General features: G+C 42.5%; 1 protein-coding gene across 2 annotated transcripts in view; it reads right to left on the bottom strand.

Moving 5' to 3' along the window:
• LOC309494460 (uncharacterized protein) overlaps positions 1–13624 on the bottom strand; it is a 310444-nt gene that overhangs the window by 293222 nt on the left and 3598 nt on the right. The gene's annotated exons all lie outside the window — the stretch shown is intronic.

Consider the following 13624-nt stretch of genomic DNA (forward strand, 5'->3'; position numbering starts at 1 on the left):
CATGCAAGATTTGCACTCCGCGGCCCGCTTACCAGTGCAGGTATAAAGGCGGAAGCAAGCGCATACACAAACGCTTTTTGCTGAGGAGCCGAACGGTGTCCAGTCCTCCTCAAAGGTACAGCAGACGTCTCCTACTCAGGGAACGAGGGTTACCATACGTAACTGAGACGTTCCATTTCGTTCAGGAAATCCTACGTCTCGTCAGAGTTTCCAACAAATTGGGATCCCTAATAAAATGCCATGGTGCTGGCCCCTTCTAGCGCCTACCTAAGCTTCAGCCAGCCGTTTCTTGAAACTTATCTCTTATGTGCGGAAGCTTAGCTGGGAAGAGGTCACACTGATGTTCCGCAAGACCCACTCAGTGGACATTGGATAACACTGGGAAAGCATGCCCATGATGTAGAAGCGAACGCTGCGAAGCCCAAAACCTTCCTGAAGGGAGGCACTAGCAATACACATGTGCATGTACTCAGCAGAGACGACAGAGCAGACTCTGTAGAGGGGAAGACACTGGCTAAATCTGGGGTGTAACACATATGGGGTCACCATAGGGACCGCAACATAAACCCCAGCCTGACCTCAGCTTATAGTGAGAGGTAACAGGCCTGGCGACCGGCGATTCGCCTCACCTGACGCCGGGGGGTGACGGAAGAATTCACAAGGTTAGCCATTTGTTGGGTAACCAACAGAGCAGGAAAACGCATGTATCTGGCCCCTGGGACGAGAATGGCGTAGCAAGCCGACACTAACCTAATTCCTTGCGCTTCTGGCCGAAGAGAGTACACGGGAGGAAACAGGTTCTACACAGAAGCTATAAAACCTAGCAAACGTGTTAGGTGTTGCCGAGTCCGCAGCTCTATAGATGTCTGTCAGCGAGGTGCCTTGAGCCAAAGCCCAGGAGGAGGCAACGCTCCTAGTAGAGTATACCCTCAACCTGGGTGGACAAGGCACGTCCTGGGAATCATAAGCGCGGACGATAGCATCCACGAGCCAGTGGGCTAACCTCTGCTTGGAGACAGCCTTCCCCATCTGCTGGCCTCCGTTACAGACAAGAGCTGATCTGAGGTCCTGCAGCTTTGCGTTCTGTCCACGTGACAACGCAGAGCGCGGACGGACAGAGAAAAACTAGGGCTGGGTCTGCGTCCTCTGGGGGCAGCGCTTGCAGTTTCACTACCTGATCCACAAAAGGAGTGGTAGGACCCTTGGGCACACATCCGAGCCGGGGTCTCAGAACAACGTGAGAAAGGCCCGGCCCGAACTCTAGGCATGATTTGTCAACCGAAAATGCCTGCAGATCCCCTACCCTCTTAATAGAAGCCAAAGCTAGCAGGAGCGCTGTCTTCATAGACAGGATATTTAGCTCAACTGTAGGCAAAGGCTCAAAAGGGGGCCTTTGGAGTGCTCTGAGCACTAAAGTTAAATCCCAAGAGGGTAGGGGTGCGGATTACGAGGCGGATTTAGCCTCCTGGCACCCTTAAGGAATCCAATGATCAGGTCGTGCTTTCCCAATGACTTACCTTCTACTGCATCGTGGTGTGCGGCTATTGTGGCAGCATACACTTTGAGGGTGGAGGGAGACAGCCTTCGCTCCAACCCATCTTGCAGGAAGGAAAGCATTACTCTAATCAGGCAAGTTCGGGGGTCTTCCCGGCGTGAAGAACACCAACCGACGAACAGGCTCTAGTGGAAGTGATGGTGTCTACCACAGCCTGTGGTAGGGCACCTAGATTTATTCCACCAGACATGGAGTTTCCAGAGGTCTGGACGCGGGTGCCACAGGTTGCCCTGTCTCTGGGAGAGGAGATCCTTCCTCAGAGGAGTCGGCCAGGGAGGAGCTGTCGCAAGGAGCATGGGTTCTGCGAACCAAGTCCGGTTGGGCCAACACGGCGCAACAAGAAGGAACTGCTCCTCGTCCTCCCTGACCTTGCACAGAGTCTGCCCAAGAAGACTCACTGCGGGGAACGCATATTTGAGAAGGCCCTGGGGCCAGTTGTGAGCCAGTGCTTCCATGCCGAGAGTTCCTAAGGTCAAGGATTAAAACCACTGGCAAATTGGTCGTGTCCGGAGAAGCAAACAGATCTATCTGAGCGGCTCAGAAGATTCCCCAAATCAGCTGGACTGCCTGGGGATGGAGTCGCCAATCACCCGGAAGGGTCGGCTGCCATGAGAGCTCGTGCACGCCAGGGAAGTGAATGGCTTGAAGCAACCTCGGATGCTTCTGTCTCCATAGGAGGAGATGGCGGGCGAGTTGCGACATACGGGAGCGTAGACCACCCTGGTGGTTGATGTACGCAACGGTCGCAGTGCTGTCCGTACGGACCAGTACGTGCTTTTGCTGAAGAAGCCCCATAAGGCTACACAAGGCTAAGCGTACTGCTTGCAACTCTAGGCAGTTGATGTGCCAATGCAGCTGGGGCCCCGTCCACAGACCCGAGACTGCATGACCGTTGTACTTAGCAATCTCATTCAATGTCAGTCATGTGTGCAGTGAAATATAATTTAGGCATTTAAAAGCTCTATTGAGAAAATGAAAACATGGAAAGCTCAAAAAGCAATCATATCAGGATACTTCATGACTTTCAGAATTAAAATAACTAATTCAAGCAGAATCAGCAGAAAATAAGAAAACGGACAATAATAATGAGATGTTGATAAAATGAATAAAGAGTTTAATCAATCATTACATAGCAAATACAAACATTAAGTAAAAGTGAATGAGACAGATTTCTCTCTTTACTGACTTATAAGAGCCAAAGCATCTCAAGAGAAGAAGAGAAGAAAAGTGTCCAGTTTCAAAGATACATGAAAGTATATCTTGCGTTTATATGGAAGAGTAGAAGTGGAAGAGAAACTAGATGTTCTAATGAAAATCAATGAAGAACGAGTTAAAAATTAATATCAGATTCACATCTCTCTTAACAGTGTTATGGCCGCCTTCTCCAGTGTGAATTTTCTGATGGTCTTTCAGTTTATCTTCTGTAGTAAAGGCCTTCTTCACTGAAACTAGGGCTGCAACGATTCGTCGACGTTGTCGACAAAAATCGATAATAGAAATAGTCGACAATGAATTTCATTGTCGAAGTTGTCGCCAGACATGTTTTTTGCGACCGAGTGAGGCATCTCTCTTCATCTCTGCCGAGAGTCGCACATGCGCATTAGCTTCTCTGCTGAGCGATAACATACAGAAATGGCGGCGTCCAACGCAGCAGCTGCGCGTACCAAAACATCTAAAGTTTGGGAGCATTTTAGCCTGGATACGGCGAATAAAAAGATTACCTGCATGGTTTGCAAAGCAGTCCTTGCGTATCACGGCAGCACCTCGGTGATGCATGAACATTTAAAGAGAAAGCACGTCGGACAGTTGAATGAAACAGAGTTTGACTCGCCTCGGTAAGATTTAAATAACATGCAAGCCAATACGTTTTGTTTTGGATGTACATTGTACATTTTATAAGCGTATTTTCGCTTAAAAAAAAAAAAAAAAAAAAAGGATTTAACGTTATGCCCGACTGTGCCTGACAAAAGTATTTTAAATTAAATGCATGCAGTCTGAAGAAGAGAGCCACCATGGACCCCTTTCTGCAAAAGAAGCAGACGTGCACCCCACAACAGGCGAATGCCCTCACTGAGTCTGATCTATGATATGAGGCCGCTCTCCATGGTCGATGGTGCTGGGTTTCAACAAATGATAGCCCAGTTCAATCCAGACTACATCCTGCCATCCAGAACCCATTTCACCCACTTGATGGAGCAGAAATACAGTACAACGTTTCTGAAGGTAATTGTTTAGAATGCACACAGTTTCTGTTGACATGTAGGTTTTTGCATGTTAAATATTTTCAAAAATCTAATTTTGTGTTTAAAGGTAAAGCAGATCCTAAAAGAGGTAAACAGCTCCATCACACTGACGAGTGATGTTTGGACCAGCCGTGCCACAGAGGCATATCTTGGAGTTTCGTGTCATTTCATCACCAAAGACTGGCAAATGAAGACTTTGAACCTTGCCACTCTACCCCTGGAGGAGAGGCATACTGCTGCGAACATCATGATATGGAAGGAAGAGGTGATAGAGAAATTTGACATCTTGCCAAGCAAAATTAAAGCAATAGTACATGATAACGGGTCTAACATGGTAGCGGCAGCTCGACTCCTGGAAGAAAAACACGGTTGGTCTTCAGTCCGCTGTGCTGGCCACACCCTCCAACTTATCGTCAACAGTGCCCTCAAAGAGCCCAGCATCAACAAAGCTACTGGTGCTGCAAGAAACCTAGTTGAGCACTTTAGGAGAAGTGAGCTGGCAAATTCAAAACTGAAGAAGAAGCAGCAGCAAATGAACACCACAGAGCACAAGCTGATCCAGGACGTCAATACGCGATGGAATAGTACCTATTACATGGTAGCAAGACTCCTGGAGCAGCGCTGGCCAGTCACTGCAACTCTCTCAGACCCTGAGGTAACACCAAGAGGCAAGCACTACTTTGACCTGAAACCAGAGCAGTGGGTACTACTTGAAGAGCTGGTGCAAGGGTTAGGGCCTTTTGAATGTGCTACCGTTTTCCTCAGTGGGCAGGAGTATGCTACTGCTTCATGTCTTCCACAGCTGGTCAAAGGGCTGCAACGGTCCATACAGCAGTTTGAGACAAGCTCAGGAAAAGCCTTTCAAGCCATTGCAGGAAAAGGAATAAGTGAGAGATGGGAGAATCTTAACACTGTGTCTGCAGAGAGAGACAACCCACTTGTTCTTGCAGCTGCCATCGACCCAAGATTCAGAAAGCTGAAGTTTATCTCACCTGAAGATGGCACAAGGGTGCAAAGTACAGTTGAAGTTCTTGCTATCAAAGAAGCAAAGGCTAAGACTGGGCTACATGATGACCCTGAGGAGCTACAGCAGAAGAAGAGGGGTCATATCCCAGGGGGAAAGTCAGCGCTGGATAACCTGCTTCAGTCTGACACTGACAGTCTGAGTGAGGAAGAGGAGGAAACCCAGGAGGACAAAAAAATCCAAATGGTGAGGAGGGAAGTTCAGATGTTCTTCACAGAGCCACCAATAGCCAAAAAAGAAGACCCTCTCAGCTGGTGGAGCGAAAATGAGGGGCGTTTTCCCACACTGTCAAACCTAGCAAGATCTCTTCTGTGCATTCCTGCAACATCCACCCCTGCAGAGCGAATCTTCTCAGCAGCAGGAAATATCTGCTCCCAGAAGAGAGCAAGTCTCACACGAGACCATGTGGATATGCTGACTTTCCTTAATATGAATAAACTGAACGACATAGCCTGAGCCTCATGTTGATTTTAAACTTGGTCTGTCCACCATGACAGGTTTGTGTCCAGGTAGTATCACACAGTCCATGTTTACAACTTAAATTCAGACGACTCTGAAAGCTTATTTTAAAACCGTTAGATTTCATAATGTTGAGACGAGTTGTAAAGTTCTTTTGCAACAGATTGACCACTGAATGTATCTCACAAGATGCACTTAATATTTTTGTTTACTGTTTTATTGCTGCTAATGTGCCTGCCCCTGGTTTACAGGAAGAAAATGTTTACTTGATTTTAATTAATTTTTTCTTATAAAACAAATGTGCCTGTCCTTTATAAAAATGATAGAGTTTCTTTATTTATGCATTTATGTCTATACTGACCGAGCACTGTGCCTAATTGGTTTTAGACAGGGCATTTTTATTTACTTTTAGTATGAATCGGCCTATCAGCAGCAAAGTTCAATAAAATATGCATTTTTCATTGAAGTAACCCCTTCTTTCTTGTGTTTACTATCATTTTCCACAGAATTAAAGCAATCTCATGCTAAATTTTTGAAAAATGTAATAATTATTCGATTAGTCGACTAATCGTTTCAATAGTCGGTGACTAGTCGACTATTAAAATAGTCGTTAGTTGCAGCCCTAACTGAAACACACACCACTGTGTCTTTTCTGCTGTAATATTAAGGATGAATCTTCTCCTTTATGTGAATCTTCAGGTGTTTCTTCAGGACTGATGCCCAATGAGTTCAATGTTAAATGCACAGTTAAATGGTCTTTCTTCTGAATGAGAAGATGTTATTTCAGAGAGAAATCCTGAGCCGCTTCTACCCAGTGTGAACTCTCATGTGAATCTTCAGACTTGATTTACATGTGAAGCGGGGTTTTTTTTTACACAGAGCAGGAGACAGATTTATTGGCTTCTGTTTTTCCTTTCTTTCTTGTTATTTTATATATTTTGTGATGCGAGTCACCTAAACAAGTCTCACGTCGGTCTTTTGGCATGATGTAAATGCCTGATGCTTAGCATAAAATTCTATGATTTTTTTTTTTAAAAAAGATACAGAATATAAATGCTTAGAAAGTTCAAATGTGTTCTCAGAACTGTACACTGATTGTTTATGGACAGGTTATGGAGTCAGTCACAGCATATTTTGGTAGGGTGACCAAACGTCCTGTTTTCCCAGGACATGTCCTGTTTTCACGTCCTGTCCTGGCCGTCCTGTCTGTTTTTTAAAAAGTGATGAAAATGTCCTGGTTTTCATTATTTTTCATTGGGCCGCTTGCCTTTGCACACAAAACATATGAAACCGGCTTTGGCTTCACCCCCTCTTGTTATAATCAGCGCGTTCTTCAATCCGCAGCGGCAAGCAGAGAGCACGTCAGAATCTTAAGAATAGCCTGTGTGTGTGTGTGTGTGTGTGTGTGTGTGTGTGTGTGTGTGTGTGTGTGTGTGTGTGTGTTCATCGCAGCCTCATTGGTCTGTCACTGACCAATCAAATCAAAGTAGGCGGACTTTACGTTCACAGAATTTTGGCAGCGTGACGCTTCAGACGTTTCAGTTTACGGTCAAGTGCGAGGTAAGATGTAAGTAACAGCAAAAAAAAAATAAAAAATTCCTGTGTTTTCGTTTCGGTCGGGATCCGTGTAAAGCAGAATGCATGAACTGCAAAGCTGGTACGTACGTGTGTGTGTCAGTGTCAAGGTGCTAGCGACCTAGAAGCCCACATAAAGAAAGTATAGGGTAAGAGAACATCAGGAGGATTGAAATTGTTTTTTTACTTAAATAGTGTAGTAGATTTTTTAATTTATTTTAGTAGTAGATTTTTAACCTATAGGCCATGAAAAGAAATGGTGTCATGTAAAGGTGTTAAAAGCTAAACTTTATTTTTTATAGGATTTTTATGGGCCAAACATTGAATGGAAAGGATGTATTACTTTATGTATTAAAGTACAATAACATAGTTGCAAGATTGTGAATGCATTTGTCAAGTATTTTTGATGCATTCTCCCCCAAACCACGCCCCATCCCTTAACCACGCCTCCCCAAAAATCACGCCCCGCCCATCAACCATGCCCCCGTCCTGTTTTCTGAAAACTAAAATATGGTCACCCTAATTTGGGTCAATAAAATACCAAAAACGGGATGTTTTTAATCCAGTGTTTTTTAGAGTGTAGTTCAAAGTGTCAATGAACTGCTAATATTTAATGCTGGTTTCACTAGTGCCACCAAGTGCTCTTAAATGTGAATCTGCAGCAGCTCAAAGTTTATATCTGGTCAGGACATGTCTTTAAAGGGCAAATAAAATAGTAGAAATATTATCTGGAAAAAAAAGCATTGTATCATTAGCAGTTGAATATTCCAGCCCAGCGTGAATATCTAAATTAACAAAATCAAGAAAGTTCAATGTCAAAATATTTTTAATTAGTTTAATGTCCTTTTATATTCTTGACCTGAAACAATGTAAATCTCGAATAAACAGGTAATAATAAACACCAACCTCTGTGTTCTTCAGTATCATGATGTTTCATTTTCTTAAATTGTTTTTGATGATCAATACAACCTTTAATTAACTAGGGCTGCAAGAAGGAATTGATGAAATCGATCATGAAAATAATAAACAACCAAGATAATTATAGATTAATTGTGTGCTCAATCATGTCAATTTACAGCACTGAAAGACATTCCTATGGACAAAACGCATCTGAAAAATAACATGGTTGGTGAGCACAGGAACCATGTTGTTTCTTTTGATTTTATTATAAATTTGGTTTACATCGCTCAAATTGCTTATATGTCACTTAGACAGATCCTGAGACCAATCCTGTGTGGCGATGTCACTTCACACATTCAACCATAACGGTTCGGCACGGTTAGCCAAGTGTGCTGAGAGTTCAGGGCCGAGAACGGTTTGTAATTGTGCCGTAACAGACTCAAGTGGAAGCACAACTGGAACCTTTTCTGAAGCTGGAAAAGCAGCTTTTGTTTCTCAGCACATAGTGTGGTGATGTGGTTTCTCCACTGCATGGATCTTCATGTGTAGCTTCAAGTTACTTTTAAAAGAGAAACTCTTTCTGCACTGATCACACATGTGCGGCTTTCTCTCCAGTGTGGAACATCTCATGTGATTTCAGATGTTCTGATCTACTGAATCTCTTGTCACAGTGTGAACATTTGTAAGGTTTTTCTCCAGTGTGGATCCTCTCATGTCTTTTCAGAGATGACGAGTCACTGAATCTCTTGTCACAGTGTGAACACTTGTAAGGTTTTTCTCCAGTGTGAATTCTCTGGTGCAGTTTTAAATGGTCCGCTGTAATGAAAGTCTTCTCACACTCAAAGCACATGTACTCTCTCACACCAGTGTGAATTTTCTCATGTTTATGTAAATATTGCAGCAGTGAAAAACTCTTTTCACACACAGAACATGAATGCGGCTTCTCCTTCGTATGAACTCTCAAGTGTGTCTTTAGGGCTGATGCACAGAGAAATGTTTTGCCACACTGATCACATGAGAGTGGCTTCTCTCCGGTGTGGATCCTCATGTGAACATTAAAGTGTGATGATCGACTGAAACTCTTCCCGCACTGATCACATGAGAACGGCTTCTCTCCAGTGTGGATCCTCATGTGATCATCAAGACTTCGTTTGGTTGTGAAACTCTTTCCACATTGATTACATGTGAACAGCTTCTCTCCAGTGTGGATTCTCTTGTGAATATCAAGAATATATTCGTATATGAAACTCTTTCCACATTGATCACATGAGAACGGCTTCTCTCCGGTGTGGATTCTCATGTGAACATTAAGGGATGATGATCGACAGAAACTCTTTCCACATTGATCACATGTGAACGGCTTCTCTCCGGTGTGGATCCTCATGTGAACATTAAAGTGTGATGATTGACTGAAACTCTTCCCGCACTGATCACATGAGAACGGCTTCTCTCCAGTGTGGATCCTCATGTGAGCATCAAGACTTCGTTTGGCTGTGAAACTCTTTCCACATTGATTACATGTGACCGGCTTCTCTCCAGTGTGGATTCTCTTGTGAGCATCAAGAATATATTCGTATATGAAACTCTTTCCGCACTGATCACATGAGAACGGCTTCTCTCCGACGTGGATCCTCATGTGAACATTAAGGGATGATGATCGACAGAAACTCTTTCCGCACTGATCACATGTGAACGGCTTCTCTCCAGTGTGGATTCTCAGGTGTTGATTAAGACTTGGTTTGGTTGTGAAACTCTTCTCACACTGAGTGCAGGTGAAAGATTTATTTGCACTTCTTTTCTTTAAAAATGTATTTTTAGTCTTTGAGCGACTCAAAGGTTTTTCTCCAGGTTGGACATGATGTTCCTCCTCCACTTCACCCAGTTCTTCACTCTCCTCCTCCACTTCACCCAGTTCTTCACTCTCCTCCTTCACTTCACTCAGTTCTTCACTCTCCTCCATCACTTCACTCAGTTCTTCACTCTCCTCCTTCACTTCCATCAGTTCTTCACTCTCCTCCTTCACTTCACTCAGTTCTTCACTCTTCTTGCTCTCTTCAATCAGGTCTGAAATGAAAGAAAAACTCTCATTAAATTTTTTTCTAAATAATCAAAATAGTTCAAAGACAGAAATATGGAATGGATATTAAAATTATACCAGATGTAACAGACAACTGCTATAAAATATTACAGTAATTTGTCTTTTTATAAATGATCCGTCCCTGAAACTTTCCCTTAATGAGATACACTGATCTTTCAGTTATTTTTTTTAGAACATGTAAGTATACTAGCTCAAAGGAGAAATATTAATAATAATCCATAATTATTAATTATGATTTTATTTTTATTTATTTTATTAGATTTTCAATTTTTGACAATAAACATGGCAAAAGGAAACACAACAAACAACAACACATCTACCAATCCCTCCCACCCCACCCCGCGGTCTCTTTATAATGGGATACAAAATGGACAGATAAGTCTACAGAAAAACAGTCACAGGAATGATAAAAACATTTATAAAAACAATAAAAAATAAGAATTGAAAATAAAGAAATGGGATAAAGTGTTGAAGTGTTCAAACTGAGTCCTGAACATTGCTTTGCGCAATATACTTGGAGACCTTATCAGCAGCTGTTGTCCATATTTTTAGTGTTGAGATTTGAGCCAAGTTCACCCGAGCTGTGGATATTTCTAACATTATAATGTCCTGAAGTTGAAACAACCACTTGAAAATATCCAAGGTATGTGGTGGGAGCCAATGTTGAGCTTTTTTGCTGACGTTAAACCGGCCAGGTAGTCAAACTGAGAGTCATCATTCAGTAGTAATACCGAGGGTGTCACTGGAATCGGATATTCAATGATTTTCGACAAGATAGCACATACCTCAGTCCAAAAATGTTTAACCTTTTCACATTCCCACATCATATGGAAAAAGGAACCAAGTTGTTGGTCAGGACATTTATCACAAAAAGGACTGAAGGAGGAGTCAATACGATGTCTTTTGAGTGGGGTCCAATAAGTTCTGTGACAGAAGTTATAGTGAATCAGTTGGTGATTAGGATTCCTAGATGAAGTAAAAATGTTCTGCCATACTCTTCCCCAGTCGGTGACGTCCTCCTGTTGTTCACAATCTCTTTCCCATGCACGCTTTACAGCTAGGCGATTTGCTGAAGCCTCTAAGGCCTTCCCGTACATCCATGAAGTAAAGTGACTAGAAGAGGATGATTCAAACCAAGCAATGATCGGATGTATAGGAAGTGCTTCCCCCCAGGGCACCCCATAGGCCTTCATGGCCGACCTTAGGCGCAGATATAAAAACAAAGAAGAGGGTTCTGGTCCATACCTCTCACACAGTTCTTGAAAGCTTAACAAGCGTTTAGGACCAGCAATATCTTTCAATGTATAAATGCCCTTCTGCATCCAGTCTCTAGAGAAAAATGGTGTACCTCCCGAACGGATATTATTATTATACCAAATAGGTGTATGGGTGTGCCAAATATGCGAAAAATTTATACATTTTTCCATAAGTTTGAAATTGACTACTGTGTAGGCCATGATTGGACCAATAGCTTGCAAACATTGTTTGTTGTTTAGCCCAGAAAACAGTATATCTTGTAACCTGTATTTGCCAGCTAAGCTCTCCTCTATCTCTCTCCAAGGAACCCTAGAGAGCGGGTCTAGCCAATCCTTTATGAATTTGATTTGAGAGGACCTATGATACAATTCGAAATTTGGAAGCGCTAACCCACCATTATGTTTTGCACGCTGCAGTGTTTCAAATTTCAATCTGGGTTGCTTGCCATTCCAGATGAATTTGCGAATTTTAGAATTGAGTTTGTGCCAAAACATTTTAGGTGCAGGTAACGGAATCATGGAGCTAAGAAAATTGATTCGTGGCAAAACATTCATTTTAACACTCGCTATTCTGGCATGTAATGATAATGGCAACGAGGTCCATTTTTGGAGATCTTGTTCAACCTTAGTTAGAATTTGTAGATAATTAGCATCAGGTATGCCATGGAGGGAAGAGTGAACAACAATACCTAAGTAACTTAGTGAAGATTGTATGGAGATATTACAAGATAGTCTAACTTTCTTGGCCATGCTATTAAGTGGAAGCAAAGAGAATTTATCCCAATTAATTCTGTACCCAGAGAGCCCACTGAACTTTTCAAACACCTTCAGTATCTGGGGAAATGAAACTTGAAGATCCGAGATAAACAGTAAAATATCATCAGCATAGAGTGATATATGCTGCTTATGAGAGTTAACTGAGATTGAACAGACATTTTCCTGTCTTATCAGTTGGGCTAGGGGCTCGAGTGACATTGCAAATAACATAGGGGATAATGGGCACCCTTGTCTTGTGCCTCGTTGTAAATTAAAGGGTAAAGAATGTACTCCATTAGTCATAACGGAGGCCGTAGGGTTTCTATATAAAACTCTTATCATGTTTATGAAGCCTTTGCCCAGACCGAACATCTCCAAAACAGACCAGAGGTAGTCCCACTCCAGCCTGTCAAACGCCTTCTCTGCATCCAACGAAAGAACCGCAGCTGGAGTGGGACAACCCTGGGATTCATGAATAACGTGCAATAGTCTCCGAATGTTGTCCGCCACTAATCTATTAGGCATGAAGCCAGACTGGTCAGGATGGACTAAAAAATTCACATATCGCTGTAGTCGCAAGGCGAGAATTCTGGCATACATTTTTATATCAGTGTTTAGCAAACTAATGGGTCTGTAGTTTGCACAGTCCGTATGATCTTTCCCTTTTTTGGGTATCAGCGATATAAGTGCCGTATTCATCTGCAGGTGAAAGGCGCCCACCTCTACTGCCGCGTGGATGGCAGTCAGGAAGACAGGTCCGAGAAGATCAAAATATTTAAGAAATAATTCTGCAGGGATCCCGTCTAAACCTGGCGCCTTGCCTTTCTTAGCACCTTGTAACGCCCCTTTAAGTTCCTCCAAAGTAACTGGCTGTCCTAAAGATTCAGCTTCCTCATGACTAAGTCGAGGTAGAGTAAGAGACTGCAAAAAGGCAGTACAACTTGAGCTTGAGGGATTAAGTTCAGACGTATAGAGTTTGGAAAAGAAATCGGAAAATAAGGAATTAATTTCTTTGCTATTCCCAACCAGTCCTTTAGAAGGGTGTTTAATTTTTTCAATGTAGGCTTTTGCCTGATTTTGCTTCAGTCTTAAGGCTAAAAGTTTGCTCGGTCTGGCACCACTAAAGTAATAGGACTGTCTGGTTCTGTGAATCACAAATTCTGCTTTCCTTCTCAAAAGGTCGTTCAATTCCGCTTTAAGGGTCTGAAGCGTCTTATAATTTGAATTAGAGAAAGAAGATTTTAGTGACAAATCAAGTTTTTGACATTCTTTTTCTAAATGGTCAATTCTCTGATTATGTGCCTTTTTTACGTTAGTAGCAAAGGCTATAGAAAAATCTTTGATAAAACCTTTCGTAGCTTCCCAGACAAAAATAGGGTCTTCAACCGAACCAATATTAAATGAAAGAAATTCGGACAGACCGGCTTTGAAGTCTTCATCGAACTTATTGTTCTGTAAAAGAGAGATATTAAAACGCCACCGCGGAGATCTTTCAACAAATGGAGCACATTCAAATTCTACCATTAAAGAATTATGATCTGCAAGAATAGCTGGTAGTATAATTGTCTGGTCAAAAGAGTTCAAAAGTTCCTTGGAGCATAGTAGATAATCTATTCTAGAAAAAGAGAGATGCCGTGCTGAGAAAAAGGTATAATTTCTACTCGAGGGGTTCCCCGATCTCCAAACGTCAACCAAATTCAGCGTTTTTATGAAATCATTAAGCGCAGCCGAAGAATTAAGCTGAACTTGACTGCAGGA

Source organism: Leuciscus leuciscus (genome assembly GCF_965113295.1).
Source record: "Leuciscus leuciscus genome assembly, chromosome: 1".
NCBI classification, from domain to species: Eukaryota; Metazoa; Chordata; class Actinopteri; order Cypriniformes; family Leuciscidae; genus Leuciscus; species Leuciscus leuciscus.